Source organism: Ricinus communis, chromosome 7, assembly GCF_019578655.1.
Source record: "Ricinus communis isolate WT05 ecotype wild-type chromosome 7, ASM1957865v1, whole genome shotgun sequence".
Classification (NCBI taxonomy): domain Eukaryota; kingdom Viridiplantae; phylum Streptophyta; class Magnoliopsida; order Malpighiales; family Euphorbiaceae; genus Ricinus; species Ricinus communis.
The window spans coordinates 20,341,304-20,356,644 of record NC_063262.1 but is presented as its reverse complement, the minus strand read 5'-3'; the positions used below and the strand labels follow the sequence as shown (position 1 = coordinate 20,356,644).

Here is a 15,341-nt window from a genome sequence, read left to right as displayed (position 1 = left end):
AAAAATACATAAATAGAGAAAATAAGCTATAAATTTTTATTTTTACGGTATAAAAATAAAGATTTTATTTCTATGAAAAATCAATTCAAATTATTTTATTTGTACCATTTTCAAATTTTAAGTTTATTTCCTACTAAAAACAATTATTTCTTTCCAAAACTGAAGACTCTCACAAAACAAGAAACAAAATCAAAATATCTACCATGAAAGCAGTAAATTTTGCAACTTCATCCTGACATACAAAGTAAAAGAATACTAGAAAATCAAACAAAAAATAAATTAATCAAACAAAAATAACATTATTACAACAGCAAAAAAGAAGAAATCAAGTTTGTAATACAGCTGAGTGTTAGTTTTTAATATTTAAATCAAGCTTCAACTCATAACTCAGCAATAATGCAGATGTTTTGAAGCTAAAACAATAGATCGAGAAGAAATTGCATTAAATTATATCAACATAGAGATAAACACAAAAGAGACATTCAATTGAAGTTCAATATATTTGAAAACAAAAAATATATGCTTTATAACTCTACAAAAATAACAAAACCTACTGTATATGTAATGTTATAATAAAATATTTAAGGACATGAATTATTTTGAATTTTAATTCAATTTTGAAAAACTGATGCATCAGTATGTGTGTTTTCAAAATTTTATAAGATTATAATATATATCTTTTTAGTATATAAGTATTATCTTTTATAAATTCATAGTAATGAACATATAGTATATCAAAAATATTTCTTTTACTTCAAAATTTCTTTATTAACTTATGATTTTACATATATTATTTTATAATATAAACATATATATGAAAAGATATAGTAAAAACATATTTTAAATATCTACATAGTATATTTTATACAACTGAGTAATAACTTCATACAAGTTTAACTAAATCAATCATAAATATAAAGCTAATCGTATATTAAGAGTATTTTATTGGCATATTATACTTTATTTTATTTAAAATAATTTTTTATAGAAATAGAAGCAATACCAGTACTGGTGTAATACAATGGACAATAGGATGAAAATATGAACTTGTTAACTTTAAAGTTTGTGCATTTTGATTCTAACAATTTCAAACTTTTATACATCAATGGATATTATATTAAAGTAAATACAAAGCAAAAGAGAGGTGAATGAAGTGAACGACGTATATCTACCACATAAAGTACAAAATGATATAGATTTACAATTCTATTTGGAGTTAAAAAGGAAGAAGTAAATTATAGAATTTATCCACTTTACATTATATTTGTGACTAAGAGAATAAAAAACACAATATACGCATCATGTCCAAGATCAACAAATATAAAAATTACAATTTTTCAAGAAAATGCACCACCATCAATATTAGCACTGGAACAAAGTTCAATAAGTAGAGCTGACAAAAAAAGAATTCCAAATATCATTGAATATGCAAATGCTATAAGCAAAGGCATTGTAGAAGCAAAAAAGAAAAGAGAAGAGCAAGAATCAGAAAGTGACAGTATTGATTCAAAAATAATGAATAATAAAAACCAATTAGAAATTGAGCAAGGACTGTTACGACTCGATCTATGGGTCCGTGATCGGCACTAGGGAATGTGTAGACTTAAGGCCACCAAAACCCGTAGTAAGCCTAATTAATCGATAATTCAAATATACATACATATACATACTATTAAAACAGCCCAACATTTCATTCATAGATTTCTAACTGGATGTTGGCAAACATTCCATAACTTGTTACAGACCAAATTCAAATATAATATGCTAGGTACACCACTGCGGAAAGTCTAGAATTTTAAATAGTTCAAAATACAAAAGTAGAAATTAATTACAATAAGTCCAAAGGAGAAGGAAGTCGGGCTGTTAAGAGGAAGACGACGGAGAACCTAGCTGTCACCTGAAAAATTTAAAATTTGAGACTATCAGCCTCGAGATTGAGTTAAAATCATATAATCCTATGACAAATACAGTCTTCTCAATAAAATATTTATTTAATCGGAATAACATATCATATTATATTAAAACACGTGTTATGCCATGATTCAGAAAAAAATACAATTTAAACGTTTATGGGACTATAAGCTCAGCAGAACCCTAACCACAATACTAGCAGCCTTTTGGCTCTCTTATTCTAATAGATCTGGCACCCAGAGAGCGAAGCTCAACCAGAATCTTTAAATGCAGTTTGGTCACTTGATTCCTAAATAAGCCAGCCCTAGAGAGCAACGCTCGACCAGAGACCTTCCTCCGACAGTCAAATTTTCACAGCCTAGAGAGTTATATTCAATCAGGGCAAATTCCAAAAATAATCTTTTACTACCTGTTTCTGATTAATACCAGCGCGCGCGGTCCTGATGCAACCCATCAGGTGGCATGTTCTACTGCCGCCTCATTCTGAAGTTACAATTATAACAGACATGAGAATTATATGTTATAATAATAATAATAATAAAATAAAAAATAAAGATAATAGTCAATAATAATAATAATAGATTACAATGAGGATATAGAAATAACAAAAATAAAATAAAATTTATAATAATGACGCTTCTAGTATTCGTAATAATTATTAATCAAATAAAATTAATGATAATAATGCTAATAATAATCATAGTACTTATGTACCCTTTAGTATTGCATTTAATTTAAACATGACACAAGTTTAGTTGACTATATGACTTTAACTCACAGTTCTGCCGCACTGCAGTCTGATCCTACACTCCGGATGGAGCTAGCTGGACGGACAGATTATCTATTCACAAAAATAACTCGATTAGTATGATATTCTTAACTTTTCTTAGGCATAAACTCCTAGATTAGACTGCCTAAGGAAACCAGACTCAGGAATTTTACCGAAAATTCAGCAAAACCTTTCCTAAATATGGACGTTTACTCCCTATAAAACGGGTCTAGATCCTGCTAGAAACACTTCGAATATTCTACGATTATTTAATGGGAGTCGGGCCACCAAAATTGCATTATTTACCGACTCCACAACACAATCCAAATCACAATACAAAATCAATAGTCCAACAAAATAATAATATCATTCACGATACAACACAAGTATTTTCCTCGCATTTAATTTAATTAATTACAGTCTCAATTTACACAACAAAATAATAATTCCTTCTATAGTTAATCTGTAGTATTTCTAGGATCATGCTACTAATTAATTAAGTAATTTAATTAATTATTAATAACTAACAATTGATACACCAAATATTTTTTAATGATTTTCAAGATCTAAATAAAATTATACCGAGCTAAAATCCAAGATTGCGCATCCGAAAAACATCAGGGTCTGAAATCTGGTACTGCCAACGGTGCCGGATTTCGAATTCGGATATGCCTACGTGAAGCTTGAATTGCGAGGAGTCCGAAAACACTAAAATCACCGCCTAACCCTTGCGGTGAGAAGGGAGTTGCTCCACTGAGACTCTCCCAAGGCTGTTGGTGGAGGAAAAATGGTGAAGGGGAAGCTAGCTTGGGGTTGTCGACGGTGGGGAGCTTGATTCCGGCATCGCATTTACAAAGAAATGGCTGCAGGTGGTAGTTCTGGCGATGGCAGTAAAGAGGACGCCTTCCCATTTTGCTGCAGCGAAGAAAATGACGAGAGGGAGAAGGAAAGGGTGGCGCCGACGAGAAGAAGGAAGAGGGAGAGAAGCTTGGTGGTTGGGCGGCGGGGTTGTGGCCGAAAATAGTGGAAAACAGAGAGAGAGAGAGAGAGAGAGAGAGAGAGAGAGAGAGAGCAGCAGCAGCAGCAGCAGGGAGGAAGAAGGAGGAGAAGGGAAAGGAATGAAGGAAAAAAAGTTTTTTTCTTCCTTTATTATTTATTTATTTGTTATTATTATTTTTATTATTATTTTATTTAATTTTAGAGTATTACAAGGACAAATGTATAGAGACAAGGAAGTTCTTGAAACAATCATAAACTTCTATATAGTACAAAATCACTTTCAATACAAAGTGATTAAGTCATGTCACAACAAGTATCTACTGCAATGCATAGAAGACAATTACAAATGGTATATAAGAGTATCAAGATGTTCAAAGTTAAAAATGTTGAAAGTCAGAAAATTATACAATATTCATAATTGCTTTTTGGAGATCAGATTCAATGACAATCGATAAGCAACATTTGATATTGTAGAAGAGTGGACCAAATCAAAGTTCCTTGATATCAAAACCATATACACTCCAAATGATATAATAAAGAACATAAAGCAAGACTATGGTATTTCTATAAACTATGGAGATCAAAGGAAAAAGACTTTAGAAAAAATCAGAGGTATAATAAAGAAAATTCTTACGATTTAATATAATATTTCTTGTACATATATATACTATTATGTTATATCTTTTAGATATACCATAAATATCTTTTATATCTCGTACTTAACAATCAAAACGTAAATCTAAATTTAAAAATAATGTGTGATACAATTATATGGTATACTTATGATATCCTAGGGTATCTTATTTAATAAATTTAACTATTATTTACAGGTTACTAAATTAACTTATACACATACCATAAATATCTTTTAAATATCTCATTATTAAAAATAAAATAAATAAATTAATAAGTAATATTAAATACAATCACATAGTATATCTATGATATACTAAGAATATCTTATTTAATAAATATATCTAATATTTGTAGATGATCGAGAAGAATCTTATCAACTAGTATCAAATTTTTATACATGTTAGAGAATACAAATCTTGGTTCAATAGTTGATCTTGAAAGAGATGACAACAACAAATTTAATATATATATATAGCTCTAGATGTATCAATCAAGGGATGAAAATACTACAAGTCAATAATGGTGGTAGATGAAACTTTCTTAAAGGCGGCCTATGGAGGTACTCTACTCTCAGCAGCAACACAAGATGAAGGTGGCAAAATCTTTCTTCTTACATTCTGCATAGTGGATTCAGAAAATGATGCATCACAGGAATGATCTTTTTCTAGACTAAAAAAAACTTTTGATTCAAGAAGTAGCATGTGCATAATTTTGGATAGGCATGAAAGTAGTGAAACTTCTATTATAAAAACGTATCCAGAAGTATCTCATGGAGTTTGCATGTATCATCTGCTGAACAACTGAAAAGCAAATTCAAGAAAAATTTAAAAAAAAATTAAGGACTCTTTTTATATAGTAGCAAAGTCATACACAATTGATGAATTCAACTACCACATAAAAGAATTAGAAAGAATACATAAAAGTATCAAACTTTATCTAATATAAATTAGGTATCACAAATAGTCAAAAGCATACTCTTCAAACAATAGATACTTAACAATGATATTAAAAGTAGTTGAATATTTGAATGCAACAAATACAGCTGTTAGAGAACTATCAATTACAACTTTACTTGAGTACCTAGGAGCTCTAGTTCAAGATTGACATGGAAAAATAGAAATGTCACAAGGATTACATTCGCAAAGCTATTAAAAAGAGCATAAGAAATGTTAAGTGAAAACTACATCTTATCCATGAAAATGCATGTATGATTCAAAAAATATATACTTTCATAAAATATATTAAAAGTATATCAAAAGTATATTTTAAATGTATTGTTATAGAAAAACATAAATAAACTATATTTCAAATAATTCTAAAGTTTACTGATAAATAGTATCTTTATAGTATCTTATTAATAGCTTTTTGAAATATACATATTTGTAGGTGAAACCATCGAGTGACCAAGTGTACGATATGATAGATAATGCCTCAAAAGTTCAAGTTAATATGGAAAAGAAAACATTCAAATGCAACAAATTTCAAATTGATGAGATACCATATCCTCATGTATCAGCTATCATAAACAAATATATTCTGGATCCTTATGAACATTGTTCACATTGCTACACTAAATAGACAATGTTGGCTATATACGAAACAACTACCGAAAGCATATGAAATATATCAGAAGTAGTGAGAAATAAAGCTATTCTACCATCAGAAGGAATGATTAAATCTGGTAGACAAAAAAATAAGAATCAAAGCACCATGGGAGACTACAAAGGCAAAATAACTATAGAAAATGTAGACAACTTGGATATAATAGAAAGACATGTAGAAATCTAATAAAGAACAATTAAATAAATAATGATTTTACAGGAAATATAGAATTTATAAATAATGATTTCATACTTTATGAATTTTATTTTAAATTTTTGATATATAAATCTAAACAGAAAAAAGTTTACTGAGAAAGTATACTACAAGAATATTTGTAGTATAGAAATGTGTCTTATAATATATATAACTCTAATACAAGAGCATTAATGAAAATTCTTAGTTAATTTTATAATTTTGATAATCAGTAAATGCATGATACCTTCTCTAATTGTATTAAGACTTGAATCAAAATTTATAAATTTGTAATATATCAATTTAAGCAAATAAAAAAATATATTACAAATATCTTATTGGTATATTAAAAGTATCTTATAACATATATTTAATATTAATAAAAGAAAACTGGCATAATTACTCATTTATTATACATAATAATCTAGAACAATGAAAAAGTGAGAACTTTTTTTTTTCTTGTTTCGTTATTCCATTTTACAATATTAGTAAATCCTTCCATTGCTAAATATAATAGAATTGAATCAATGTTTGATCATTTTACAAAATATCAAGTTAATCAGAGAAAAAATATATTAAAGTATCTTATGAGTATATTAACAGTATCTTATGAATATACTACAAGAATATTTTTGGTATGTTAACCATATCTTATGATATATATAACTTTAATACAAAAGGATTAGTGAAACTTTTTATTCAATTTTTATAATTTTGATAATCAATAAATGCATGATACATTCGCTAAATAAATTAGACTTGAATAAATGTTTATCAATTTACAAAAAAATCAATTTGAGCATATAAAATAGATATATTATAAAATATCTTATTGGTATTTTAAAAGTATTTAAAAACATATATTTAACTTCAATAAAATAAAAATTGCATAATTTCTCATTAATTGTACATAATAATCTAGAAAATGAAAAGTGAGGACTTCTTTCTTTTTCTTGTTTCTTTATTCTATTTTTCAATATTAATAAATTTATTATACCTTCTATTGTTAAATCTAATAGAATTAAATCAATGTTTATTATTTTATAAAATATCAAATTAACCAGAAAAAAATTATATTAAAAGTATTTTATTAGTATATTAAAACTATCATATAATATATATAATTATAATCAAAAGAAATCTAGTATACTAAAACTATATTGTTAAAATCTTAGAATTTTTTCTGATAATGAATAAACAACTATATAGCAAAATGAACAAAACAAAAAGTAAATATTCAATATCATAATAATTTGCTGCTAACAACTAAAATAACTATATTTCCAACAGTAAATGTTATACAAATGAAATACGCATAAAAACTAAAACATATCCAAAACTAAAAATATTAATTTTTCACTATTTTTTCTTCTTTGACTTTAAATATTTTTTCTTTGTAGATCTTTCACGATCCTCTATCTCACTAACTTCTCCACTAATTCTTTAAACCTTGCATAATTGTACAGAGCAACAATATATTGGCTACGAAGATCATCAACAATAAATTTTACAGTAAACTTATCAACACCAAATGCAAAATATTTAGCAAAAGCAAGAATAAAAATACTATAATCACTAAAAAAAAAAAGATCAACTAATTAAAATCATAAAAATATGAACAAAATAAAATAAATAATAAATAATAAAACTAATACACAATCATACCTTGAAGTTTGACAAAGTAAATTATCAACTATGAAAACAATGAAATTATCAGTCATAGATTTTCCTTCAAAAGGACCAGAAAAGCAGTATCAATATCGTTTTGAAGATCAAAAAGCTCTAGAATTGAAAAAATTATGGTAACAAAATAGAATATGGCTCAACTACTGCAACTACTCTCTTGTCATAAAGATCGTACCTCCTAGAGTTATACACATAACTGCACTTATCCTTAAAGTTAATTGTACTAAAATTCAATGACTCTCAATTTTAACATTGATAGAAAAAGCACGTGGTCAATTTGTATAGTATTACAGTATATAAAAAAAAACTTTTATATAATTAATTACCACACGGTTCATAAAAATAACAGATATACATTTATTCTTTTTCTTGTAGAGATTGTACAACAAAGAAATGTGATGAAACTATCAACAGTTGTGAAATTAACTTTCATATGTTCTCAGTAGTTCCTCTTCTTCCTCAAATAGTAGAGTATCATATCAATATGCTGAAAAATATAAAATAACTAATTATAAGAAAAAAATAAAAAATAGTATATTGTCAAATATCATTTTAATATATTTTTATCTAGCAAATAATAAACAACACAAAAAATATAAAAAATTAAAGATAAATAAGAAAACTTACAAATCCTAAAAGAAACTCACTATAATTAAACAATTGATGAAACCATATATTTTTGTAGTAATAATACTACAACTAAAGTTAAAACCAGGACAAAACACATTACTTGTCCAACATAAAATTTCTTTCTACAACAAATAAAAAAGTGAAATAAACACAAAAATTAAAAAACTTAAAAGAATAAAAAAATATAATTATAAAAAGAAATATTACTTATTCCTCTTGTTCAATCCTTCATCAATTCAAACATCAAAATCTTCTCAACCTAAAAAACTTGGACCTTCTCTAATATTAATTTCAAAAGGATTAATCCCTACACAACTTTTTTTTTTCAGTTTTAGAAAAATCAAATTCTCCAAATGAACCAAAATCATTATAATGAAGATTGCAAATAAAAATTAGACGTAATATCATTTTTTGGATGAACATGAGTAATAGTTTGAATAGGAAGAATATTTAGAACTTTCATATCACCGGCCTATAAAAAAAAAATTAAAAACATAATAAATGTAATAACTTAAAGATATCATAACATTATTATTTCATATGAATTACCAACAAGGAAAATTGGTATATTATAGATATCATAATAATATCATTTTATATGAAAGACTAATAGAGAAAAAAATATTGTAAGTATATATTTAGTATCTTTTATAAAAAAAATACTTTTGTTGACTTCATCGAAAGTACAACATTAACAACAATGTCAATTTCTAAAAGAAATTTAGAATCAATATTATCAGAAAAGAAAGATGAACTAGAGTGAATTCTTCCATTTTCAGAATTTTGACTATTAAATTCTTGATTAACACTTTAAAAAATTAAAATAAAATAAAATATCAATATATTAACAAATAAAAATTATAATAAAAATCAATAAAATTATATAAAATAATTAATAAAGAATACCTGAAAATAAAAATAAGAATAATCATCAATATTATCATCACCTACTTTAGTTTTTCTAATATATTAACAACACCTTCCCCTTCAAGTTTCTTTCCATCTCCCTTATCACCAATACTACTACTCTTCTCAATATTTTTAACACAAACAGTATCTTCATTCAAGATGATATTATGTTTATCAGGTCCTTTACCATCATTATCAGAATCTAAATCATTATTAGAATGTCTTTTTTTTTTTTCATTATTATTATTTTCATCTTCAACATCTTCATCTCCCTTATTATTATCATCATCATCATCTTCTGCAATATATACATATATATATATATATATATATATATATATATTATGGACCTATCATATTATATATTTTTATTAATGAGCATATATATCTATTTTTTATTTATAATGTCATCTTAACAAAAATAGGTGTGGCCTTAACCTCATCTGATTGGTTATCATCAAAGTTTATATTATAAATGACACTTTAAAATTTAATATTATATGGATACCTATTTTATGCTGCTAGAAATTAATTATAAAAAGAACTCATTGAAATTTATCTTTAGATATATATCGGTTTTGCTATTTCATAATCTTAAATCTTAATTATATATATCACAACTGAAAATTTTCATTTCTTACTTTTGTTGTTTTCTAAATAACAAAAGTAACAATTTTGGAATAAAATATTCAATTTAAATATTAAAACATAAAAAGAATTATGATTTGTAATCAAGTTCTTAAATCCAAATAAAGAATGCAATTTTTCCTTATGATATTTATTTTCTTTATTCTTATTTGTATACGTAGAGCCTTTATTTTTGTGAACATTGATGTCTTGCATTTTTATCTTTTCAACATGAGGTAACGAATATCTTTTAATTTTTATAATTTTAAAAAGTTTAGATAAGTCCTTATATTTTAAATCTTAACTAATTAAATTCTTAATTATTTTAAAAACTTTACAAAGTTGCCTCACTAAACTTAATAAGAAATGAAAAATATAATCAAACTTAGAATATATAATAAAAGTAATTTAATTTATAAATTTATATTTATAAATCGTCAATTAGGTTATTAAATATAAAAACTAAAAAAATATGTATACAAATCTAAAGCTAATTTATGAATTCTTATTTATTAATTATTATAAACTTAAACTTAATAAGATTTTGGAAAACTATTTTTTAGATACAATAATATGAACATAAATTGATGTGTCTAAGTTAGTAGTCGAAGTATACGAACCATGCTTATAGTAAATGGCGGTAAAACACTATGAGATTGATATTTCAAGGAACTATGAGCCATTTATTATATAGATTAATTATCAACACAAAAACACTAAAAGTAAATCTAAACACTCTAAACTAATATTTTGAGAGATTAATATTCATAAAAGAAATACAACAAACTAATAAAGTAAATATGCAATGCAAATGCTTATGATTTAAAACTATATGCTAAAAATGGTATTTAGCCTAGCCAATTACTTAGTAACCCCCTTGTTTTACTTTAAGCCTAGATCTATTGAATCAAATGGTGATGTGCCTTTTTTTTTTAATTTCGCAAATTAATGATGCAACTAAAATTTCTTCTACCAACATTGATTGAAGCAAAGATGATGTTCTATTACATTCAATCTAACTATTTTCATAACAATTACTATTATTAAATTAATATGATGGTTAATTAATAATAATAACTGAAACTAATAAAAAATAACAAGGTTCATACATAAGTAAAAAGGCTAAACTAAATACTTATAAAAGTCGGCCTAGCATATTTAACCAAATGATCACGGTATTAAATAGAAAGACATAAAATAAGACTGAAAATTAAAGCTCCCTCTAGATCTAGAATTTCTTGAAGGTAAAAAAATAATTGATCCCCACTCTTCACTTCTTAAAAAGCTTATTAGATTTTAAAAGAACAATGAATACTAAAACTAAGTGTTTAATGTAGAATTATAGAGAATTGTAGAGATGAGTGGTGCACATATGCTAACGGGAGATATAGCAGAGAGCAAATATGAGAGACCTCTCCTCCTCTTTTTAGAATTAAATTTATAAAGATATATACAGAGTAGAGTCATCCACCAATATAAGTTTTCCTAAAGATAAGTATAACAATATAAGTCTATCTAATAGATAGAACTATAGATATTCTTATTTTTACCAAATATTATCCCAAAATAAATCTAACTCAAATCCTAATAATTAAATAAAGTGACTACATTGCCCCTAAATGAATAATGATTTTCCGCTAAGCCTTACAAATAGCAGTTTATGCATCTTAATATTGGTCTTCAACAGCAGCAGTCCTATTTAATCTCATCTTTTAGTATTTTTCTTCATATTTTTCTCTCTTAGCTAATATTACTTGAAAATATACAGTAAAGCTTAAGTGAAGTAAAAATACATATTTTCACTATATTATGTATAGAAAATATATCATAAATACTCTAAAATATCCTAAATAACCATATATAATTTTGGCCTATCATAAATCTATTTAAAGAATTCAACCAATATAGAAAAAAGAATTTAATAATATATATAATCTTTCTAAGGGCGCATTTGATTGCAAAGCAACTAGAAATTGCAAGTACACCAAATATGAGTCTAACTCTAATCTAGTAAAAGATTATTCCTCTTTTTCTATTTTTTAAACATGAATTTACTTGAAAGGCACTTTAAAAATGCACCCAAACATCTTAGTTATCTGAGCATTTCAGCTAGGATAACAAGTTATTCGGACCAACACAATGGGCATCCCAAAATACTTTATTAAAAAGAAATAACAATAAACAAGAATCAAAAAATTAAGAGAATCTATAATGCTCACATCCTTAGCTAAAGAAGATAAACAACAAACATGATGTGCAAACCACTACATAGCTACATCCAAACTAAGAATATGACGAGCTAAACAATCAGTAAGTGCACAAATTAAAAGCCTATCTAAATTCTTACCACTATATATATATATATATATGTAATTCAACCATTGACAAATCTCATAACGAAAATGCAAGCTTCTTCAGTTACCAGAAAACAATTGAAAAGTAGCATAAGAAATAAATTTTTCATTTAAATATAAATGTAAATTATAAATTCCATTTTATATATTAGTTCTTAATTTTTGTTTGTTCATTTGATTCACATTTATTTTATCTCAATGAGGTTTGAGTTTAAACTGTAAATGGTTAAAGTCTAAGAGACCGTGTCATAGTCGAACTCTTCTCGAGGAGTCTGACCCGACCTAGGACTTTTCAGACAGTCACGAGAATAAGTTCTATTGTAATTAGGACGACCTACATCTACAGAGTTCTTCTCCTAATAGGACAAAGAGATCTTCAACGTCTATATAAAAAGCTACAATATATTATTTTACACACTCATTATACTTTAAGCCATCCTTTCATAAATTATTAATTTAATTATCAAAGTAAGTGGTCGGACAACCCCATTCGACGCCTTTTAACCATTTTTATAGGTACTCCAGAGATCGGGTCAACCTTTCAATATCTTATTGATAGCTCATCTAGTTGACCGAGTTATCAATTGGCTCTGTCTATGGAAAAACTTTGCGCAAAAAACTTTATTTTCCTATCTCATCAAGCTAAATAACATCTGGTCAAGATCAAAAAGATGATGTTCTCCCACCAAGGACTGGAGTTGGAATCAGTGATACACCTACTAGACCTCTAATTGCCCCCACAAGTCGATCATCGATCCTCAAGTCCTACAGGAATGATCACACCATCTTTCCAGCCCTAGAGAAGAAATCTTTCCAATATTAATTTCATACCTGAGGAGATCTTCAGTGGAAATTATACCTAGAGAGGTCTATCCCTGTGGAGAGATTTTAGTTACTTGGCAAAGGGAGATGGGGCAGAAACCTCAAGCGCCTATATCTCAGTCCCCATTCTTCTCGTCGCCCATTACACCTCATAGCCGAGCTCTACCACTAGATCTCCCTCAACATCTTTAGCAAGCCTCGCCAAAGGATGTTGTTACTATGTATAATCAATAGGTGGGTGAAGAAGTATTATGAGAATGTTCTAGCTTAAACACTTGTAAGGCAAACTATGCCAATAAACACCAACCGAGCTCCTACAATGATAGAGTGTAGCATTGATATCAGTCCACCACCGACCATATAAATCTTGTGGATAAAAAATAATCAAATAAAGGATAATAGGTCTCGTAAAAGTAATAATCGAGCTAGAAAAATTGAGGAGGAGAGTTCTGATTCTCAAACTCATGATTCTGCATGTCTTGAGTAGACCATCAATAAGAAAGTAAATGATCTCTGAAAAAGTATCGTATAGGAAGAATAATGAGAGATGAGGTTCTATTTAAGGGTAATCCCCTATGTCCGAGCATCCCAGCAGAGCACTTCCCTAAGAAGCTAAGATTGCCACCTTTAGATTTCTATGATAGTTCAGGGAATCCACTAGATCATGTTAATAATTTTAACATTAACATAGGATTACATAATGTGTCATATCCAATCAGGTGTAGAATTTTCCTAACAACCCTAAAGAAAAGTGCACATAAGTGGTATCAGAGCTTGCCAGATGGCTCTATATATAACTTTGCTACTCTTGTTGAATTATTTAAAGCTCAGTTCCTCACTAGCATACCTCTAAAGATGAGGTCCAATGATCTAAAAAAGTATATTCAAAGGCGTGATGAAATCTTGAAAGATTTTATGGAAAGGTTGAACATAGAAGTTGTCCAAGTAGAAAAGCTCAACTAGGATACAACTATAGATGCAATGATTGACAATACTTGCATGAACACGTTCAAGGAATCATTAACCATTGACCTGCTAGAGTCATACGCTGAGCTCATGGATCGAGCTTACAGTTTCATCAGGTTAGACGAAGATTACCAAGTTACAAGAAGGACCAACCATGATAATCGGTCAAAAGGTAAGTCTGATCAGCCTAAGCAAGGGTATAGGGATGATATGAGGAAGAGTGATTCTAGGAGCAATAATACTAAAGACGTTCCTCTGAACACATTAAGAACCGACATCTTGATGTGGGTTCAAAAGAATAAAGGTGAGATCCAGTATCCAAGCAAACCGCAGATTGCAAGAATAAAAACAAATATTATAAGTTCCATAATGATCATGGTCATGATACAGAGGATTGCATTCGCCTTAAGAGAAATATTGACAGGCTGATTGAGAGAGAGCACCTTAAGAGGTTTATTGTTAGAAAAGAAGGTCAGTTCAATAAGGACATAAGTTATAAGGTCTCCAAAGGATCAAGAGATAGAGATCAGGAAGGGTCCCTAAGAAAGAGAGGTTTCGAGAAAGGTGATGTTTGTGTGATCTTTAGGGGAGCTATGTTTATGGCTAAGAGCTCTAAGAGAAAAAGAGGCTGAGTTATTGTAATGCGCACCTAATGCATTTGCATTTATTTTTATAACATGCATATCATATAGATATGAGAAATGCATGAGATATGTATGGTATTAGTGCTAATGTTAAATAAAAGAATATTATATATGTTACAATTAAGTCCATAATAAGAATTAGAAAGTTAAAGGATTGAGTTGATTAATGGAAAAAAATTAAGGGGTTAATTGAACCTAAAAAAAAAATATTAATGTGATAGAAAAGGGGAAGAAGAAAGAAAAGGTAGTAGTTCTTCTTCCTTCTTCTTCTTCTTCTTTCTTTCTTCTTCTTCTTCTTCAAAAAAAAGGAAACTGAATTTTCAAGTGGAATTTGGAGGTTTAAAATCCATTTTTGATCTTAATCTTCATCTACAAAGGCTTTAGAGGTTTATTTGGTAAGTAATTTTAATATTTTGTTAAATTGAGTTAGGGTTTAGAAGACATAGAATTCGAGTTCTAAAGATCTAATTTTTCAGTCTTATTTTTTTGATCATATCTTAAGCTAGAAAGCTTTAAATTGAGTGTTCTTTAATAATATAGAAATTTTAAGGGGTCATCTAAAGCTTTTATTTCTTTAGCTCGATCTGAATCAGA

General features: G+C 27.5%; 1 long non-coding RNA gene across 2 annotated transcripts; it reads right to left on the bottom strand.

Annotated features, from left to right (window-relative positions):
• Positions 1–1,663: 1,663 nt before the first annotated feature.
• On the bottom strand, positions 1,664–4,041 carry LOC107261656. 2 transcript variants are annotated; one of them, XR_001535560.3, is made up of 4 exons: positions 3,263–4,041; positions 2,690–2,752; positions 2,321–2,394; positions 1,664–1,897 (listed from the first exon to the last, which is right to left on the bottom strand). It is a non-coding gene; the product is annotated as an uncharacterized LOC107261656 (long non-coding RNA). The 2 variants fall into 2 exon arrangements; XR_007216560.1 differs by lacking the exon at positions 2,690–2,752 and having other exon boundaries at positions 3,263–4,038.
• Between the last annotated feature and the right edge of the window lie 11,300 nt (positions 4,042–15,341).